This window comes from Puma concolor, chromosome B3 (assembly GCF_028749965.1).
Source record: "Puma concolor isolate L17-30 chromosome B3, mPumCon1.1.hap2, whole genome shotgun sequence".
In the NCBI taxonomy this organism is placed as follows: Eukaryota; Metazoa; Chordata; class Mammalia; order Carnivora; family Felidae; genus Puma; species Puma concolor.
Window position 1 is genome coordinate 64,204,490 of NC_141672.1, and position 19,246 is coordinate 64,223,735.

The following is a 19,246-nucleotide window of genomic DNA, read 5'->3' on the forward strand; positions in this document are numbered from 1 at the left end:
TTCTCATTGACTTTCTCAATGAGCAGCACTGGAACACGGCTAAATAATTAACATAAATTATGTGTCCTAAAATAGAAATGGAATGGACCTTGAGAAACAATCCAGGTTAGTTCTATGGTCTCATGAACATAAAAACTCTCACATTAGAAAACAGATGAATGAGGCCCAAAGAAGCTCACTGTCTTACCTAAGGTCACCTGGTCAAAAAACATTGGTGGTGGGAATGGTGTGCAGTTTTTCTGACATCTGATATATGATGATGTTGCTAGTCTACAGACTTGTGATGGAGAAAAAGAGATTGGCTTCAGGTCAGGGGTGAATATTTAGGAATGATCTATCACCTTGACCAAAAGGTTTAAACCTGGTGCTGGTTGGTGAGAATATAAAGTATAAAATAGCTATGGGCCTGCACAGTGTAGACGTAGCCAATATTTAAATCAGAGGTCTTAACCAGTAAACTATAAGCTACCAACAGACTCTGAGGTTTCATGTCAGTGCCACTATCCTCCCCCTAACTCTACAGCTTGGCCCCCTTCTCACTGCGAAGGGAAGTAAGAGCAACACCAGTGTCCTCTACCCTACTCAGGGAATTCGCTAATAGCATTCCCCCACTCCTTTCCCATCTGATGACCTCAAGCCTTTAGGGATATGAAAAACAGTATTCACCAGAAAGAAATGGAGAGCCAAACAAAAGGTACGTTGTCTATCATAAGAACCACTATCATAGCCATCAAACATTCCACAAGTCTAAAAATACACTTTGGGTCAAACATTCACTCAACCTTTTGTGTATACTTAGCATATGCCAGACACTGTACTGGATGTCGAAATTTCTAAAAAGAACAGTTCCTGCTATCAAGGAGCTTAAGATAATTGCAATCGTGTGACTGATGCTACACCAGAGATGAGAGCGGGGTACTCAGAGAGCACACATTAAGAGGCCAACTGCCCAGACAAAAGATGACCTCTGGGAGAAGACAGGAAATGTGGGGAAGGGGTTTTAGGAATGAGAGAGGATTCCCAAGCTGAGCCCTGAAAGGCAAGAAGAACTTAGCCATACTACAGAAGCAACATGTACAAAAGCAAAAAATTATGCTGATATTACAAGTCTCAAGTGTTTGGTAGACTGTGAACATTTTCTATTTCAAGATCATGTCAATACTTAATTAAAATAAACAAATGCCACTGATGGCTTTCCTTTCACTTCTGAAGCTGCTTTTCTTTGTTAATAGAACAGATGTATGGAAAGCTGGCAAGATCGATAGAAAAGAATATAACACAGTGTTATTAGTCTTAGCCTCTGCTGTTAGAGAGCCTGGGTTTGAGTCTCAATTCTGACATTTACTAACTGTAAATTTATCATGGGCAAGTTTCTTGACTTCTCCAACCCCTTGTTTCTACATCTGTAAAATGGAAATGACACCTTATAAGACTGCTGTGAGGAATAAATGAGATAACATACGTAAAGGGCTTAGAACAGTTCCTGGCACATGTGAAATTCTTAATTTTCTCATTTCTTTTACAAATTATCTCCCAATATGACTTTCCAGTAACACGACCATGTGACATGAGTATCACCTGTAACAAAGTTAAAGTGGAAGATAAAAATTTTAAAGGAGAAGGGTAAGTAAACAGAAAATTACCTCTTCCTCTGCAGGAAGTTTTTTGTGGTTGCCAGATTAAAGGAGATAACAGATACCATTTGTGAAATACCAAGCACTAGATAACTACATAAGGGGTACATATTTAGTAGTTCAGAATTTAATTAACTAATTCAATAAAAAAACCTTTCGGATATTCTTGCTTGATTTTCAGGTTTCTTTTTTCTTTTTTTGCCTCAACACAGTAACAAAATGATCAATTCTATCAAAAGAATACCCTTACACTAAAATCTAGATGTTATTAGTGGTAAGATCAAGCAAAATTAAATAAGGTTTAAATCTACATTAATATACAATTTCTTTGCTTTTATAGACTAATCTTAAGAAAGTATAAAGAACATTTTACTATCTAAAATTACTTTTAATTTATTCTAAAAGGAGTCCAGGATTAAAAAGCATTAAAAACACTAATTTCGAATATCTGTTACAGCTTCTCATATAACAAGTGAATAGTACTTGATGACTTAGAAAGTTTGGAAGACGGTTGGTTACGCTTTAAGGCAAAATTTCCCCAAGTGTATTTTGAAGAATATGCCCTTCAAAATGCTCTGTGAAAAAAGTTCCATAGTCAAATAATACATCCTCTCTTGGAAAATATCCGTATACACTGTTCTTCTTCCCTCCATACTTCCTGTTTTGGCTAATTCCTCCTTCTATGCTCTGGACCCTATTGCTTTCCACCTTCTTTAATACACTAACCATTCACTCTTCTTCTCTTACATAGTCAGCTTCAACCCCAACCTGGATCTTCTCTCACATGTCTACTTTCTTTATCCCCCTTCAGATACTGCCCTGTTTCTATCCTTCCTACTTCACAGCCTCAATTTCCTTTATTCCTTGTGACATAATGAAAAGTATACATATATTGGTCTCTGCCCTGGTTCCCGGCATAGAGTCCCTAAAACCCTTATAATTTCCTAAGTGATAAGAATACTAGGAGCTCATCTTTTGTTTTAATATTTGGTCTCTGATCCCAGTTCATGATGCAGAGCTCCTAAATTCCTTAGAATTTCCTGGGTGATAGGAGCATCTTCCTTTCTAAGGAAGTGACTCCTGGTGAGCTCCTGGATAGCTTCAGGACAGGGGCTGATCACCAAAGAAAGACCAAACCATGATTAGAAGCTTGGAACTTTCAGCCCTAGCCCTTCATCCTCCAGGAAAGGAAGAGGGGCTGGGAACTGAGTTAATGATCATGCCTAAATGATGAAGCCTCCATAAAAATCCTCAAGTATGGGGTTTGGAAAGCTTCTAGGGTGGTCAATACATCTACGTGCCAAGAGGGTAGCACACCCCAACTCCACCAGTATGGAAGCTCCTGTACTTAGGACTTTTCCAGACCTTGCCCTATGTATTTCCTCATCTGGCTGTTCATCTGTATTTTTTACCATATCCTTTATTATATAATAAACTGGTAATCATAAGTGTTTCCCTGAGTTCCATGAGCCATTCTAGCAAACGATAAAACTTGAGGAGGGGTCATGGGAACCTCCAATTTATAGCTGATCAGTCAGAAGTACAGGTGACAACCTGGGAACTGCAATTGGTATTTAAGGGGTATAGGGAATCTTGCGGGAGAGCCCTTAACTTATGGAGTCTGCGCTAACTGCAGTTAGTATCAAAAAAATTTAACTCAATTGTAGGACAACCAGCTGGTATCACAGATAATTGCTTGATGTGTGAAAAACCCACACATCTGGTGTCAGAAGTTAAGTAAAGTGTGGGATGTTCTGTGTAAGTGATAAAGGAGAGACACACAGAGTGTGTAGTCCAAGCTACTCCATTTGACTGCTTATCCCTTCTCTCCACCTCCATAGCTCATTCTATGGTCACCAATCATCTCCATATCACTATATTCAATGACACCTCCTGATCCTCATTCCCCCATGATAGTTGTGTAATATTTGCAAATATTAATCTCTGCTCCCTTTTGAAACATTCTCTTCCCTTGGCTGCCATAACATACTTACTCTTCCAGTTTACCTATCATCTCTGTAGGTACTCTTCCATGTCCTTTGCAAGCTTATCCTCTTCCATATACTGGTTTATATATTAGAGTGCCTTAAAGCTTGGTCCTAGAATTACTCCTTTTTCATTCCAGATGGTTTCAATTATCACCTATAGGTATTTGAGTTAAAATTTCTACCTCCTGCCCAGACTCCTCTTTTGCATCGTAGGGCTATATGCCCAACTATCTATTAGGTATCTCCTTTTGGATACCCCAGAGGCATCAAACTCAACATATCTAAAGGCAGACTCATAATTTTCCCTCCAATTGTCTTCCAACCAACCTCTCAGGAAATGGCATCACCTTCTGTCCAGTTAAACAAACCCATTCCTTGGTATCATCCTTGATCACTTTCTCCAATTAACACCCCCCCCCCATCCAGTTCATTACCAAATTCTCTGTTTTATTTCCTAAATATTTGAAGATTCGTCCATTTTCTACCTAGTCTCTCCCTCTCTAAATTTATCTTTCTATGCTTCATTCTGGGTGAGTTTCTCAGTACCAACTTCCAATTCATAAACTCTTTCATTGTGGCCAGTCTAGAGTTTATTATGTCTACTGAATTATTTCAATGACTATTTTTCATTCAAGAGTTCTGATTCTTTTAAACATCTGTTTCTGTTTCATTTGCTTCATATTTTCTTGCTTGCCTTAAATAGAATATATTCATTTGAATCTGAGCAAATATATTAAACATACTTTAAAATATTTGAACCTTTACAGAATTAACTTGATCTATAAATTTATGTGTTTTTTATTTATTTTATTTTAGGGAGAGAGAAAGGGAGAGAGAGAGAGAGAGCAAGAGCACATAAGCAGAGGAGACAAGCAGAGGAAGAGAGAGAATCCCAAGCAGGTTCCATGTTCAGCGTGGAGCCCAATGTTGGGCTCAATCCCAAGACCCTGGGATCATGACCTGAGCTGAAATCGAGTCAGATGCTCAACCAACTGATCCACCGAGGTGCCCCTGTAAATTTATGTTTTAATTGTTCTGTTGGTTTTCTTTCTTAGCGTTAAATTTCTTCACACTTTGAGTTTTGGTTTGTAGACTTATTTTCATTTTAAGTTTAGAGTTTTTGGTTCTTTTCTCTCTTTCACATTCTTAGCTGCCATTATGCTGATCCTATCCCTCCTAAAAGTTTTGGGATTACTCATCTCCCTAGTTCCTGAGTCCTTTGTTGATGGGAATATCACAGATCCTGTCACTGGTGAGTTGCTAGAGTATTCTTCTGTCTTCATTCCTGGGGCTTGCAACTAGTTGACAGGCCATTAACTTCAAATGGTAGTTAAAAGGTTCCCCCCAACCTCCCACCCCAGTACCCCAGCTTCCTCTGCCATTTTGAGAAGCTTTGCTCCTGCTCTAGCTTTAAACAATAAAGCCCCATCTCACATGGCACACTTTTAGTCTTTCCTACCCCAAAGGAGTTAAATCCCTGCCTCCATGCCTATTCTAGGACTCAGAGCTAAGCAGGCCTGTGGTTACAGTTCTATTGAAGGTTTTGTTTATGCTTTGTTTTGTTTTTGAGCTTGGCAATATCTTTTTAGTTTGTAGTTTCTATAGTTCATCTATCATTGATATATACATGTAAAGAAGTGGTACATCAAAGTGTGAATTTATGGAACCACCTTAACTGGAAATCACTGATTCACTTTCCACACTACAGCCAGAATTATACTTTTAAAATGAAAACTGCATTATGTCAATTCCCTGCTTTCTATCACTCTCAGGATAAAGAACCAACTCCTTGAAGTCTATAATGTCTGGACCTTTTCCAATCCTACCATCCTGACCTTTCAGTCTCTCATACTTGTCATCTTCCTGTTAACCAGCCCCCACCAAGGGCCTCTGCACATGCTATTCTCTACCTAAAATACTTCCTTTTTTGTTATCTTTCTCTACTTAGTTAACTCCTATTCATCCCTCTGACCTCAACCCATTTGCCATTTCTTCAAAGAAACCTTTCCTGATCTTGTCCAGGTCAAGTTTTGTTTTTGTTTTCTTAAATGTCTTCATAGCACCATGTACCTTCTGTTTGTTTGTTTCATATCATTTATCACAACTGCAATTTTACACATATTTCTAGGATTATTATAACGTCAGGCTATAAACTCCACAGGGGTGATGATCATGCCTGTTCTGATTTACCACTGTACCTAGTTGCTGAATGACTGAAAGAAAATTCCAACCCTTCAATATTATATTTAAGGTGCTCCAAACCATGGCCACAACCAACATTTTCAACCTTATCTCCCACTACTACCAAACAAGTAAGCTATGTTCCAACTACTAGTGGTCTACTCACTAGTCTTCAAGTGTGCCTTTATTTTCTGCCTTTAAACACTCATGACTCAAACCATTGCCTCTGCTTAGACCACCCTTGCCCACTGACTCTGCCTGATGAAGTTCATCTCAAATGCCACCTTGTTCATGAAGTCTTTACCTAATCTCCTGATCTACATCTCACTAATGATGTTAATCCTCCTGCTCCTCCCTCATTTGAATATGTGTCTTATCACTTCTAGGTTGTGAGTTTCCTGAGAGCAAACACCATAAGGCCATTTCCAGAACCACACAATAGTAACTTAGTATTTACTGAACTGAATTCTGGGCACAGAGAGTTAAACTTATTTTTATTGATTTGCAGAAGATTTTATTAGAAAGTGACTATGCTGTATTTAAACTCTGGCAAACAAAACGTTATAGTAAAACAAAACCTCTTTGGCTTTGAGTTATATAACACAAATGTCTGGTTGTTTTACGGTATACTGAAATAAAAATAAGAACACACGGAGAGGACAAAAAGACACATTTTATGGCACAAAGAAATATAAACAAAACTCTATCAATGTTTTATTTAAAATATCCTAATTTCGAAATGGGAGAGCCATTTTTTAGGGGCTCTTGTGGGGGTGTGGAGGTAAACAGATTACTGGCTGCCGTGACATTCTTATTTTGAGATCGTGCCATATCCCAGGGAAAATGTGGAGGGGTTCCCTTGAGTTGGCAGGTCCAAGTTGGTGGGTGAAGAAGAGAGGAAAAAGAACAGGTAAGTAACCTTAGGTTGTAAGGGTCAGTGTGCATAGAATAGAGAACCCAGTGGATATAAAAAAAGAAAGAAAGAAATCAAGTCTCAGGATAGCATGGAAAAGCAGCAGAACAAAGAACCAGTGGGAAAGATTCCCACCTATTCCTTCTGCAGCAACACACCAAAACTGTATGTCTTTTTATAAGTGGTCTTCTCTACCTACAATATATTTGTAACTTCATTAAAGAAAAGTTTTACACTTCTGAAACGACTGTCAGAGAATACCAAAAATCTCCATGTTTAAAGCAGGCATTGCAATTACATAAAACAATTGGGCAGATACACCAATTTCACTAGTACAGGTACAGGCAAACAATATTAATGCAAAATAACTACAAGTCTTGAGTATATCAGGTGTGGGGGGGAAGTCCTTAAGTTCCAAAGCATTTCAAACCACAGAAAGGGTAAGTTTTTTTCTTTGCATCTCCACTGACTCTAAAAATAAGCCTTTACTATTTTCCAGATTATAAAAGAAATGTAAGTTCATTATTTAAAAAAATTCTAAAACTACACAAATACAGAAAGCCAACATTCTATATAACCCTTCCCTTTTAGAGGTAACTAGTGTTTATCAGATGGGTAACGACCACTTTTTGATTACTTGAGACACAGTAATAGTAGAGCTGCTCTGAACAAGTTTATGCTAATTATTTCAATTTATCCTTTGAGCTGTTACCTTTCCTACTCCACTGCTAAGGAAACAAAAAAGGAAAAAGAAAATTCAAAATACACGCTGATCCTCCAAAACAGGCAACACACAAATAAGATTAACCCCTGAGGAAAAAAAATCAAAGGTGACTGGGCAAAACTGTTACACTAAGTGGCAGAAACAAGTATTATTTGATATTGAAAAATAGAGTAAAAGTAGAAAAAACACTAACCTTTCTTGTTTATTGTTCTCAATAATCAAAAATGGAGACAGCATCTTTCCCTTCAATGGAGACTGATGCAGCCTACTTAATTACCTGTGTTTTCTAGCTTTCAAAAAAGAATGTTGTACAACTGAGTTACACTGTGGTGCCAGAAAGTAAGGAAATGCTCACAACATTGACAATGATGGGGGTATGTCAAAGAGACACAGGAGCCAACAAAAAGTTTGCAACTGCCAAAGCTAGAATATATTGAACAACAAAATAAATATTAGATTATAACCCAAAGTATAAAATAAAATATCCATGAGTCCATACTACTATAAATAAGCATTAAATAAATAAGTAAATGGGGGACAATACACACATTTCCCATGTAGAAGAATCTAAAATAATTTATGTAAATCCTCTGCCTCCAAGAAGGAAGAACATAACTCCCTCCTCTCCACATGTGGCTGCATACTGACTTCCTTCTGAAGATTACAACATGAAAAGAGGGGGAAAAAGAAAAACTTCAATATCATATTGGAGAAGTCTGACAAACACTTCCTCAGCCAGGTGATCACAGGTAACAACAGGAGGGATAAGTCATGTTGATACTATGTACTTTTAATATCATGTTATGGGACTGGTAATTTACCTCCATGGTCTTCCTCCCCAAAACCCATAACCCCACACTAATCATGAGAAAAACATCATACAAACCCCAACCGAGGGACATTCTATGTAATACCTGCCCAGCACCCCTCAAAACTGTCAAGGTCATCAAAATAAAGTCTGAGAAACTGTCACAGGGAAGAGGAGTCTAACAAGATGTAATGATTAAATGTAAGGTGGTATTTCTGGATGAGACCCTATGACAGATGTTATGATATCTTAATGTCATTTTTTTCTCTCTGATGACATGTCAGAATGACAACCAGGTAGTGGACATTGAAATGGAATTAATAAAACAAAATATTGGAAGTAATTAAGAATTTGGTATACTTAGAATGTTTTCATAACCATAGAACTATGCGGCTTTGCAGTTTTCACTTTCAAGTTCTTATTTTGGTAAAAGACTGATATTGATAAAACACTTTATGTGTATTTTGCAGGGTTATTTTGGTCCATTTTAAGAGGAAGTGCTATTTCCATTTATCTTCTAAGCTTAAACCAGTAAAATTGCCTGTTATCTCTTTCCTAAACCAATGAGAAAATTTTCAAGAGGTTTTCCTGCCATTCATATCATATGTGCAGATATTTTTGTGGAGAGAGATATCTATAATAATCGGAAAGCTTCAATTCAGATTAATTTTGTAACTTTATGTACACAAGTACTTTCTCGGCATTTATGATTTACACAAGACTGAGTGAGAAAGCACTACACTGATTAAATTAAATGATGTTGAGTTTGCAAGCTTCTTCTTTCACATAAAATAAATGGTATTTGCTATAATTACTTAACAAAAACCAAAGGCACTTCAGATACTCCAACCCACCTGAGTATCTCTTTAAATCTTAAGAGTGCTTGCTACATAGGCAGTGTATTAGAGATATATGTTTCCTAGCCAGATTTTTTAAAAAACTGAAATCAAATTATATATTTTAAAAACAAGGTCTAGGGGTGCCTGGGTGGCTCAGTTGGCTGAGCATCCGACTTCGGGTCAGGTCATGATCTCATAGTTAGTGAGTTCAAGCCCCGCGTGAGGCTCTGTGCTGACAGCTCGGAGCCTGGAGCCTGTTTCGGATTCTGTGTCTCCCTCTCTCTCTGCCCCTCCCCCACTCGTGCTCTGTCTCTCTTTCTGTCAAAAATAAATAAAAATTTTTAAAAAATAAATAAAAAATAAAATAAAAACAAGGTGTAGTACCACTGTGGATTACTGTGGATCCAAAGTGAAAAACCAGCTTACCCATTTTCCAAAGAGGTCAAGAAGCATGAGTTCTGCTACCAGGCCTTCTCACCAACTTGAGACAGCATTAATGATAATTAGTTATTGAGGCCTGTTCTCTCAAGCTCGTATATTATTCTTCTGACTCCTTTACTGCTGATACTTACACAGTCCATTCGCCTGGTCCTAACAAGGGTGTTGTAAAGAGCACCCACAGTGCCCACATGCCCTCTACTAAAAAGGCCTACAAGTGAAATCTCTTTGGTTCAAATATTAGAAATAATGGTACTGTCCCCAAACAATTAGTTTCCATTTGGTCTTATGAATTACATGAATCCCCCAAATCAATGAACCTTACAGTGGAAATAACTTCCTTAGAAGGTGTACCAGAATTGTGTGTCTTCAAACTGCTCTACTTTCTGATTATCTCTTCACTCTCCCAAAACCCATCCCAGTCCCTGTGAGAATCTCTTTAAGGAAAGAGAGTGTTTATAAATGGCAGTGTGGAGTGCTTATGAATGATGTACAGGCAGATAAAAGGACAAACCCCTACTCTTCCGCAATCATGTTTTCATCTTCAAGTCTGTTGACAGAATTTACAGCCAAATTACTAGAGCACTGCATGGTATAAATTTTGTGGAACCAAACTCAAGCCTCTTATTTTTCCTAAGCTTATATTCCCTTTGTGCTCTTATTTTAAGTTCATTTTATTTTATTTTATTTTTTTAATTTTTTTTTCAACGTTTTTTATTTATTTTTGGGACAGAGAGAGACAGAGCATGAACGGGGGAGGGGCAGAGAGAGAGGGAGACACAGAATCGGAAACAGGCTCCAGGCTCTGAGCCATCAGCCCAGAGCCCGATGCGGGGCTCGAACTCACAGACCGCGAGATCGTGACCTGGCTGAAGTCAGACGCTTAACCGAGTGCGCCACACAGGCGCCCCAAGTTCATTTTATTTTTAACTTATTTTAAGTTTATTTTCTGCATTACACACACTTTTTTTTTTTTAATTTTTAATGCTTTATTTATTTTTGAGAGAGAGAGCATGAGAAGGGGAGGGACAGGGGTGGAGTAGGGGGGGGAAAGAAGATCTGAAGCAGGCTCTGCGCTGAGAGCAGCCAGCCCGATGTGGGGCTCGAACTCACAAACTGCAAGATCATGACCCGGGCTGAAGTCAAACGCTCAACCGACTGAGCTACCCAGGCGCCCCTGCAGTGTACACATTATTATAATCATCTTTTATCTCATAGAACAAAGTGGGACACAGATAATCTACAAATAAAGAATAGCTATGGTGGAGGGGGAGATGAATACCTGAAGAACTATATACACTTCCCAATACTATCTAGGAAAAAAAACCACGTCTAAATGAAATATTGCAATAAAATCTAAGATCTGAATTGATCTCAATCAATCGATCTTCATTGTATTTGACTGGGAGAAAAATCAGCCTTTCAGTAGTTAAAAGTCTGAAATAGAAGCTATTTTAAAAGGAGAATTATTTTAAAATAAATATTTTAATATAAAATTAATGACTAATAAAGTATTACCACTGTAATAATAGGTAAGAATAATTGATATAACTTCAAAAACATGTTTAAGTAAACTTACTACTCATTCTGGAATTGCTGTTTACCTTAGAGATTTAACAAATATATATTTTTAAATTTTGATTAAAGTGGGTATTATATTTTCATAGGGAGCTCTGCCTACCACATTCCTGGAAGTGTTTTAAAACATTGTCATAGAAGCAAGGTACACACAATAATGATTCACAAAGATAATCTCACCACACCCCAAACAGTTATCACACAAACATTATCAGTGGCACATCAAGAGAAGAATCAACTTGTCATTGAGATTTTGTCAGAGAGACAACAGATATGGAAGCCTGGCAACGCTGTATTCCTAACAATGCTGTTCTAAGACACACAATCACTTGAATGAGTAACGCAATGGGGGAAATTTTCTTTCAAACACTATGCAAAATAATACCTTTTTGGAGATGTCTGGAAAGAAAGGGACATGAGGCTAACATCATTATAGAAATTTTGCCTGGCTTCATTCATCTTTCTACTTATTCCCTTGATTACTTCACCAAAACCCCACTTATGTGACAGTTGATCATTCACCCCATTAGCAGTTGGTACATGTAAGAATAATTCTGAGTGGTGTAGACTATTCTAGCAGTCACATAACAAAACAGAATTCTTATGTGTGTCAGGCAGGTAGAGTGGGTGGAATTGCACGTGGGTGAAAGGAAGTACCTAGTCAGTGTGGCATTATTTGATTGCAGGTAATGTGACCTCCTTGAGTTATCATGTCATGAAAGATGAATAGTAAGAAAAGGAACATATTTTGTGTTTTCCAGTAAATTCTAGATTGGCATTCACTAATGCCTATTTATTTCCCCAAGTCACTTAGATCATCTTTGACTAGCTAGATATAATTATTCTAAAAATAAGGAATCAAGATTAGACCTACTTTTTCTCTCCCATGTAGTAAGTTTATAGATTAGAGAACTCTTATCAGCCCTTCCAAAATCCCAATAAAACAGAACTTAAATGCTGCTACAGGTTAGCTGCCTTAAGATTCACAGTCCAAGTTTATAGTTACCACTGATTTTCTTTTAATCTTAGGCTTATAAATACATACTAACAATGACTTATTTGGGTGATTATTTCAGATGCCCTAGAGAGAAACAAGCAATTCCACTGGTTTGATACTCCCTATAATTAATTAATTGAGTCTTAGGCTTTCCCCAGTTAGCACATTCTCTTTGGGCTACTTAACATATTTTTTTAAAGTCATATTCTAGGTACCTGAAAATCATCATAATGCTAATATAACAACTTGATAATGTAACTGTTGGTTATGGAAACATGACAAACTTCTACTTTGAAAGTGGAAGAAGTATATTATTCTTAGGACCAAGTTTCAGTACCTTAAAATGAGTTTCATATATTCAGTTAAAAAAGCAGAATCCCAATCTAAAAATTATTAAGACTTCTAATAATTTTGAGTGTTTACCTTTTATAAACTGCTTGTTTTTGTAAAGCAGTATGAACACACTTCTGAGAAACTGTCTTTATATTATAGTGGTTCTCAAAATGTGGTCCCCAAACCAGCAGCATCAGCATTACCTTCTCAGCCCCACCCCCAGACCTTCAGAATCAGGAACTCTGGGGGTAGGGCCTGCATCCTGTTTTAACAAGCCCTCAAGGTGATTCTGAGGCACACTAAAGTCTGAGAGTCAATATTCTAAAATATAGCCGAATCACTAGAGGTTAAGTTTGTAATACTACATATTTATTTCAAAGTTTTTTTTTCTTTAAAAATATGTTAATTTTTTCTAAAGAAACATAAAATGAACAGTGAAGTCCTTTGCCGGATTAGAGTTTAACCTAGAAAAAACTGGATTCACAATTGTTCTTACAGCTCCTAGCCTTAAAAACACTGAAAGAACCAGTCTTTAAATTCCACTGGAGGGGCGCCTGGGTGGCGCAGTGGGTTAAGCCTCCGACTTCAGCCAGGTCACGATCTCGCAGTCCCGGTCACGATCTCGGGGTCCGTGAGTTCGAGCCCCGCGTCAGGCTCTGGGCTGATGGCTCGGAGCCTGAAGCCTGTTTCCGATTCTGTGTCTCCCTCTCTCTCTGCCCCTCCCCCGTTCATGCTCTGTCTCTCTCTGTCCCAAAAATAAATAAAAACTTTGAAAAAAAAATTTTTTTTAAATAAATTCCACTGGAAAGAAACTATTGTTAACCAGTTGACTAAAATTAAGAACATGTTTAGAAACAATCTCCAATCACTTATTTCCAGTCATTAGTAATCAACGAAACTTACGAAAGTAAACTGGGAAAAATGACAAGTTTTCAATTTGACATTTCAGTACAGAAAAAAGTTACTCAAACACCTTCTCAGAGGAAACATGGGGGTTAGTACATGTTTTCTGAAGGCAACAATAGCAGCATGACATCCTAGTTTTGAGACCCAAGGAACAAGACCTTCTACCTCTAAAGCCAGTCCTTAAGAGCTAGTCTTTAAGTAGGAAGAAAAACTATATGGAGAAAAGTATTTAAAAGTTAAGAAGGTATTATTAATAAAAATACTTCAATACTTAATCTAACATTTGCCACTGCAAACACAGTAAAATAATTTAAGAGTTTCTGTGCTACTTTAATATTATTAAAACATAATTTTGGGGCACCGGGGTGGCTCAGTCGGTTAAGCAGCCAACTTTGGCTCAGGTCATGATCTCGCGGTCTGTGAGTTCGAGCCCCGCGTCGGGCTCTGTGCTGACAGCTCAGAGCCTGGAGCCTGTTTCGGATTCTGTGTCTCCCTCTCTCTGACCCTCCCCCGTTCATGCTCTGTCTCTGTCTCAAAAATAAATAAACGCTAAAAAAAAAAACAAAAAAAACCCCATAATTTCAAGCACAGTTGGTGTTAAACTCTACAATATTTCTACCGTTTGAGCAAAAAAAAAAAAAAAAAGCCCAAGATCACACACACACCACACAAAACACTGAGCATAGTTTATTGTATCTTAGGTTTTTTATGGTATTGAAACATTTACAAGAGACTATGTAAATCAACCAAAAGAAATAAAATAACTTGGGTGGCAGAAAAAAAAAGAGAGAACTCATTGCTAAGTAAATGCTACTGCCAAATAACCTTTACTGGCTAATACCCATGCTTCAATTTTTCTCTCACTATAGTAAAACCAACTAAGAGGTAGCAATCAAAACAAATTCTGCAGTGTTTCCACCAAACTACTTTCTATTCAATGCCTCAAGCATGCTGTAAGGATAAAGCATTCAGTGCTGATGTCTGGCCATAATTCTTTTAAATTACATTATATATTTTCATTCTGTAGAAGCTATTTTAACCAATTCTCAGTTATCGACAAAAATTGGTAGCAGAGTTTTGAACAGCTAGCAAAATTAACTAAAATGATGTACTTTTCCCCCTATACACTACACCCTCTACTAAAGGAGCTTATTATGAACAAATGAAAATCCAAAATGCAAGCTGCAAAAGGAGCAAGGAACAAGGACACTAGGACTGAATTATGGGTAGGAGCGTGAGCCTGTGTGTGTGTGTGTGTGTGTGTGTGTGTGTTTGGCAGGGGAGACAAGAGAGAAAACTCAAAATAAGAACCCTTCCAATTTATATCCTTTTATTTTCTAGGTAAAAGGTTAGTACGGTGTCCCTGTCCCCTCAAGATGATCTCACATTGCCAATTATTAATGATGAATTGGTGGTTCAAAAGAAAAACTCATCCTGAAAATGAAAGTTGTGAAAGTGTGTGTAAAATATGAGTCATGGAGACCTTAGAATTCCTATCTGTTCATTCTAGAAAAAAAAAAATCAACCATCAGTTCTTTCTACATAAAACCATGGTGAAGGAAACTGATATTGGAAAAAAGAACCTAGGTGAAGACAGTTTGCATGGTCATGCTGAAACTCATTTCTAGCTCCTGGGCTACACTTGACCATTGTAACAAGCAAGACATCACCAACCTCAGTGTGGTAGTCATTAGAGCTATTCAAAAACATTAATTCTCCTTCTCCTTCTGGGCACATGTGGTGGGATTTCCCCCCAGTCCCCATCTTACTGAACTCAGGTGTAGCTGCATAGCTTGCATTAGCTGCTAATAAATTATGAGCAGAAGTGATAGGTATCAGATCTGAGTAGAAGCTTTATGAGTCAGCATGTGCTCTACACCTTCCCTTTTCCCTCTGTCACAGTGACTGGCAATATTTCAGAAAATTATGCGGAATCCTGGAATAAGGATGACAATGAGACAGATGATCCACACTGAACATGCAGCATAAACAAGAAATAATTTGTTTTAAGCCATTGAAATTTGGGTCTATTTTTTTTTTAATTTTATTTATTTATTTTGAGATAGAGACAGAGACAGAGACAGAGAGGGAGAAAATCTCACAAACCACGAGATCATGACCTGAGCCAAAGTCAGGAGTTGGATGCTTAACCCACTCAGCCACCCGGGCGCCCCAGAAATTTTGGGTTTATGACTGCAGCATTACATAACCTATCCTAATGAATACTAATACAGTCTTTTATTTTCTCTGTACCATTAATATATTTCTTATTTAATTATTTTACAGAAAAGTTAGCCATTTATTTAGACACTCAGGTTTAGATTCTAAGCATCAGTTCAAAACAATGAAGACCCCCAAATTGAAAAAACTAAGAGCGGATTGTCAGTTATATTTAAATTAGGAAACTAAACGCATCATAAAAAACTACCAGGGGCGCCTGGGTGGCGCAGTCGGTTAAGCGTCCGACTTCAGCCAGGTCACGATCTTGCCGTCCGCGAGTTCGAGCCCCGCGTCAGGCTCTGGGCTGATGGCTCAGAGCCTGGAGCCTGTTTCCGATTCTGTGTCTCCCTCTCTCTCTGCCCCTCCCCCGTTCATGCTCTGTCTCTCTCTGTCGCAAAAATAAATAAACGTTGAAAAAAAAAAAATTTAAAAACTGCCATACTTTGGTACCTACAAAGTTAAGACCATGGACAACTAAATGCACTCACAAGGTGGTGGTGGTTTTTTTTTTTTTTTTCTGCTTAAATTTATTGGACTATGTGCCAGGCACTGCAATAAGTGCTTTTCAATGATTAGTTCATTTATCTTTACAGAAGGCATGAAGAGCTTTAACAGCCTAGATCACAAAGCTAGCAAGTGAATGAAGTTGCAGAGTGAAACTCAAGAAGTCTTTCAGAGTTAACCCCCAAACCCAGTTATTTCTAACAGTTTATATAATTTCCTGTAACTCTATATCCATTTGTTCATTCTTTCATTCATTTACTAAGTATCTAGTGAGCAATTTACTATGTGTAAGGCCCTTTTCTCAGTGCTGAAACTATAACTGTAAACAAGATGTACAAGATCTTCAATATTGGGGCATTTTCATTCTGATGGAGGTTAATACAGTAAACAGAGACATGTATCGGAAATTGTAGATACTAAGTGCTATGAAGGAATTAAATAACTATTGCTGTATAATTAACTACCCTGAAACTTGGGTTAAAATAACCACTTATTTTCTCACAGTATTATGGGTTGGCAACTTAGGTTGGGCTCAGTTGGACAGTTATTCTGCTCCACATGGCATTGGTTAGGCCAATCCATGTGTTCACAATCAGTTGGCAGGTTGTCCAGAGGCTGTCTGGTCCCAGATGACCTTACTCATATGTTTGGAGCCTTAGTTGGGATGGCTGTGTCCCTGATCTTTCTTGCCCTGTTTTTCCCTCTCCCTCTCTCTCTATGTGGCATCTCATTCTTATTTATTTATTTATTTATTTATTTATTTATTTATTTATTTATTTAAATTTAATTTATGTTTTTAGTTTACATCCGAGTTACTTAGCATATAGTGCAACAATGATTTCAGGAGTAGATTCCTTAATGCTCCTTACCCATTTAGCCCATCTCCCCTCCCAAAACCCCTCCGATAACCCTCTGTTTGTTTTCCATATTTATGAGTCTCTTCTGTTTTGTCCCCCTCCCTGTTTTTATATTATTTTTGTTTCCCTTCCCTTATGTTCATCTGTTTTGTGTCTTAGAGTCCTCATATGAGTGAAGTCATATGATTTTTGTCTTTCTCTGACTAATTTCATTTAGCATAATACCCTCCAGTTCCATCCACGTATTTGCAAATGGCAAGATTTCATTCTTTTTGATTGTTGAGTAATACTCCATTTATATCTATACCACATCTTTTTTTTTTTTTATATATGAAATTTATTGTCAAATTGGTTTCCATACAACACCCAGTGCTCATCCCAAAAGGTGCCCTCCTCAGTACCCATCACCCACCCTCTCCTCCCTCCCACCCCCCATCAACCCTTAGTTTGTTCTCAGTTCTCAACAGTCTCTTATGCTTTGGCTCTCTCCCACTCTAACCTCTTTTTTTTTTTTTTTTTCCCCCTCCCCCATGGGTTTCTCTTAAGTTTCTCAGGATCCACATAAGAGTGAAACCATGTGGTATCTGTCTTTCTCTGTATGGCTTATTTCACTTAGCATCACACTCTCCAGTTCCATCCACGTTGCTACAAAAGGCCATATTTCATTTTTTCTCATTGCCACGTAGTACTCCATTGTGTATATAAACCACAATTTCTTTATCCATTCATCAGTTGATGGACATTTAGGCTCTTTCCATAATTTGGCTATTGTTGAGAGTGCTGCTATGAACATTGGGGTACAAGTGCCCCTATGCATCAGTACTCCTGTGTCCCTTGGATAAATTCCTAGCAGTGCTATTGCTGGGTCATAGGGTAGGTCTATTTTTAATTTTCTGAGGAACCTCCACACTGCTTTCCAGAGCGGCTGCACCAATTTGCATTCCCACCAACAGTGCAAGAGGGTTCCCGTTTCTCCACATCCTCTCCAGCATCTATAGTCTCCTGATTTGTTCATTTTGGCCACTCTGACTGGCGTGAGGTGATATCTGAGTGTGGTTTTGATTTGTATTTCCCTGATAAGGAGCGACGCTGAACATCTTTTCATGTGCCTGTTGGCCATCCGGATGTCTTCTTTAGAGAAGTGTCTATTCATGTTTTCTGCCCATTTCTTCACTGGGTTATTTGCTTTTCGGGTGTGGAGTTTGGTGAGCTCTTTATAGATTTTGGAGACTAGCCCTTTGTCCGATATGTCATTTGCAAATATCTTTTCCCATTCCGTTGGTTGCCTTTTAGTTTTGTTGGTTGTTTCCTTTGCTGTGCAGAAGCTTTTTATCTTCATAAGGTCCCAGTAATTCACTTTTGCTTTTAATTCCCTTGCCTTTGGGGATGTGTCGAGTAAGAGATTGCTACGGCTGAGGTCAGAGAGGTCTTTTCCTGCTTTCTCCTCTAGGGTTTTGATGGTTTTTTGTCTCACATTCAGGTCCTTTATCCATTTTGAGTTTATTTTTGTGAATGGTGTGAGAAAGTGGTCTAGTTTCAACCTTCTGTATGTTGCTGTCCAGTTCTCCCAGCACCATTTGTTAAAGAGACTGTCTTTTTTCCATTGGATGTTCTTTCCTGCTTTGTCAAAGATGAGTTGGCCATACGTTTGTGGGTCTAGTTCTGGGGTTTCTATTCTATTCCATTGGTCTATGTGTCTGTTTTTGTGCCAATACCATGCTGTCTTGATGATGACAGCTTTGTAGTAGAGGCTAAAGTCTGGGATTGTGATGCCTCCTGCTTTGGTCTTCTTCTTCAAAATTACTTTGGCTATTCGGGGCCTTTTGTGTTTCCATATGAATTTTAGGATTGCTTGTTCTAGTTTCGAGAAGAATGCTGGTGCAATTTTGATTGGGATTGCATTGAATGTGTAGATAGCTTTGGGTAGTATTGACATTTTGATAATATTTATTCTTCCAATCCACGAGCAGGGAATGTCTTTCCATTTCTTTAAATCTTCTTCAATTACCTTCATAAGCTTTCTATAGTTTTCAGCATACAGATCCTTCACATCTTTGGTTAGATTTATTCCTAGGTATTTTATGCTTCTTGGTGCAATTGTGAATGGGATCAGTTTCTTTATTTGTCTTTCTGTTGCTTCATTGTTAGTGTATAAGAATGCAACTGATTTCTGTACATTGATTTTGTATCCTGCAACTTTGCTGAATTCATGTATCAGTTCTAGCAGACTTTTGGTGGAGTCTATCGGATATTCCATGTATAATATCATGTCATCTGCAAAGAGCGAAAGCTTGACTTCATCTTTGCCAATTTTGACGCCTTTGAT

The 19,246-nt window shown here is 37.9% G+C and overlaps 1 protein-coding gene across 5 annotated transcripts in view; it reads right to left on the reverse strand.

Annotated features, from left to right (window-relative positions):
* The window catches only part of PRORP (protein only RNase P catalytic subunit), a 137,812-nt gene that overhangs the window by 53,972 nt on the left and 64,594 nt on the right, over positions 1–19,246 (reverse strand). The gene's annotated exons all lie outside the window — the stretch shown is intronic.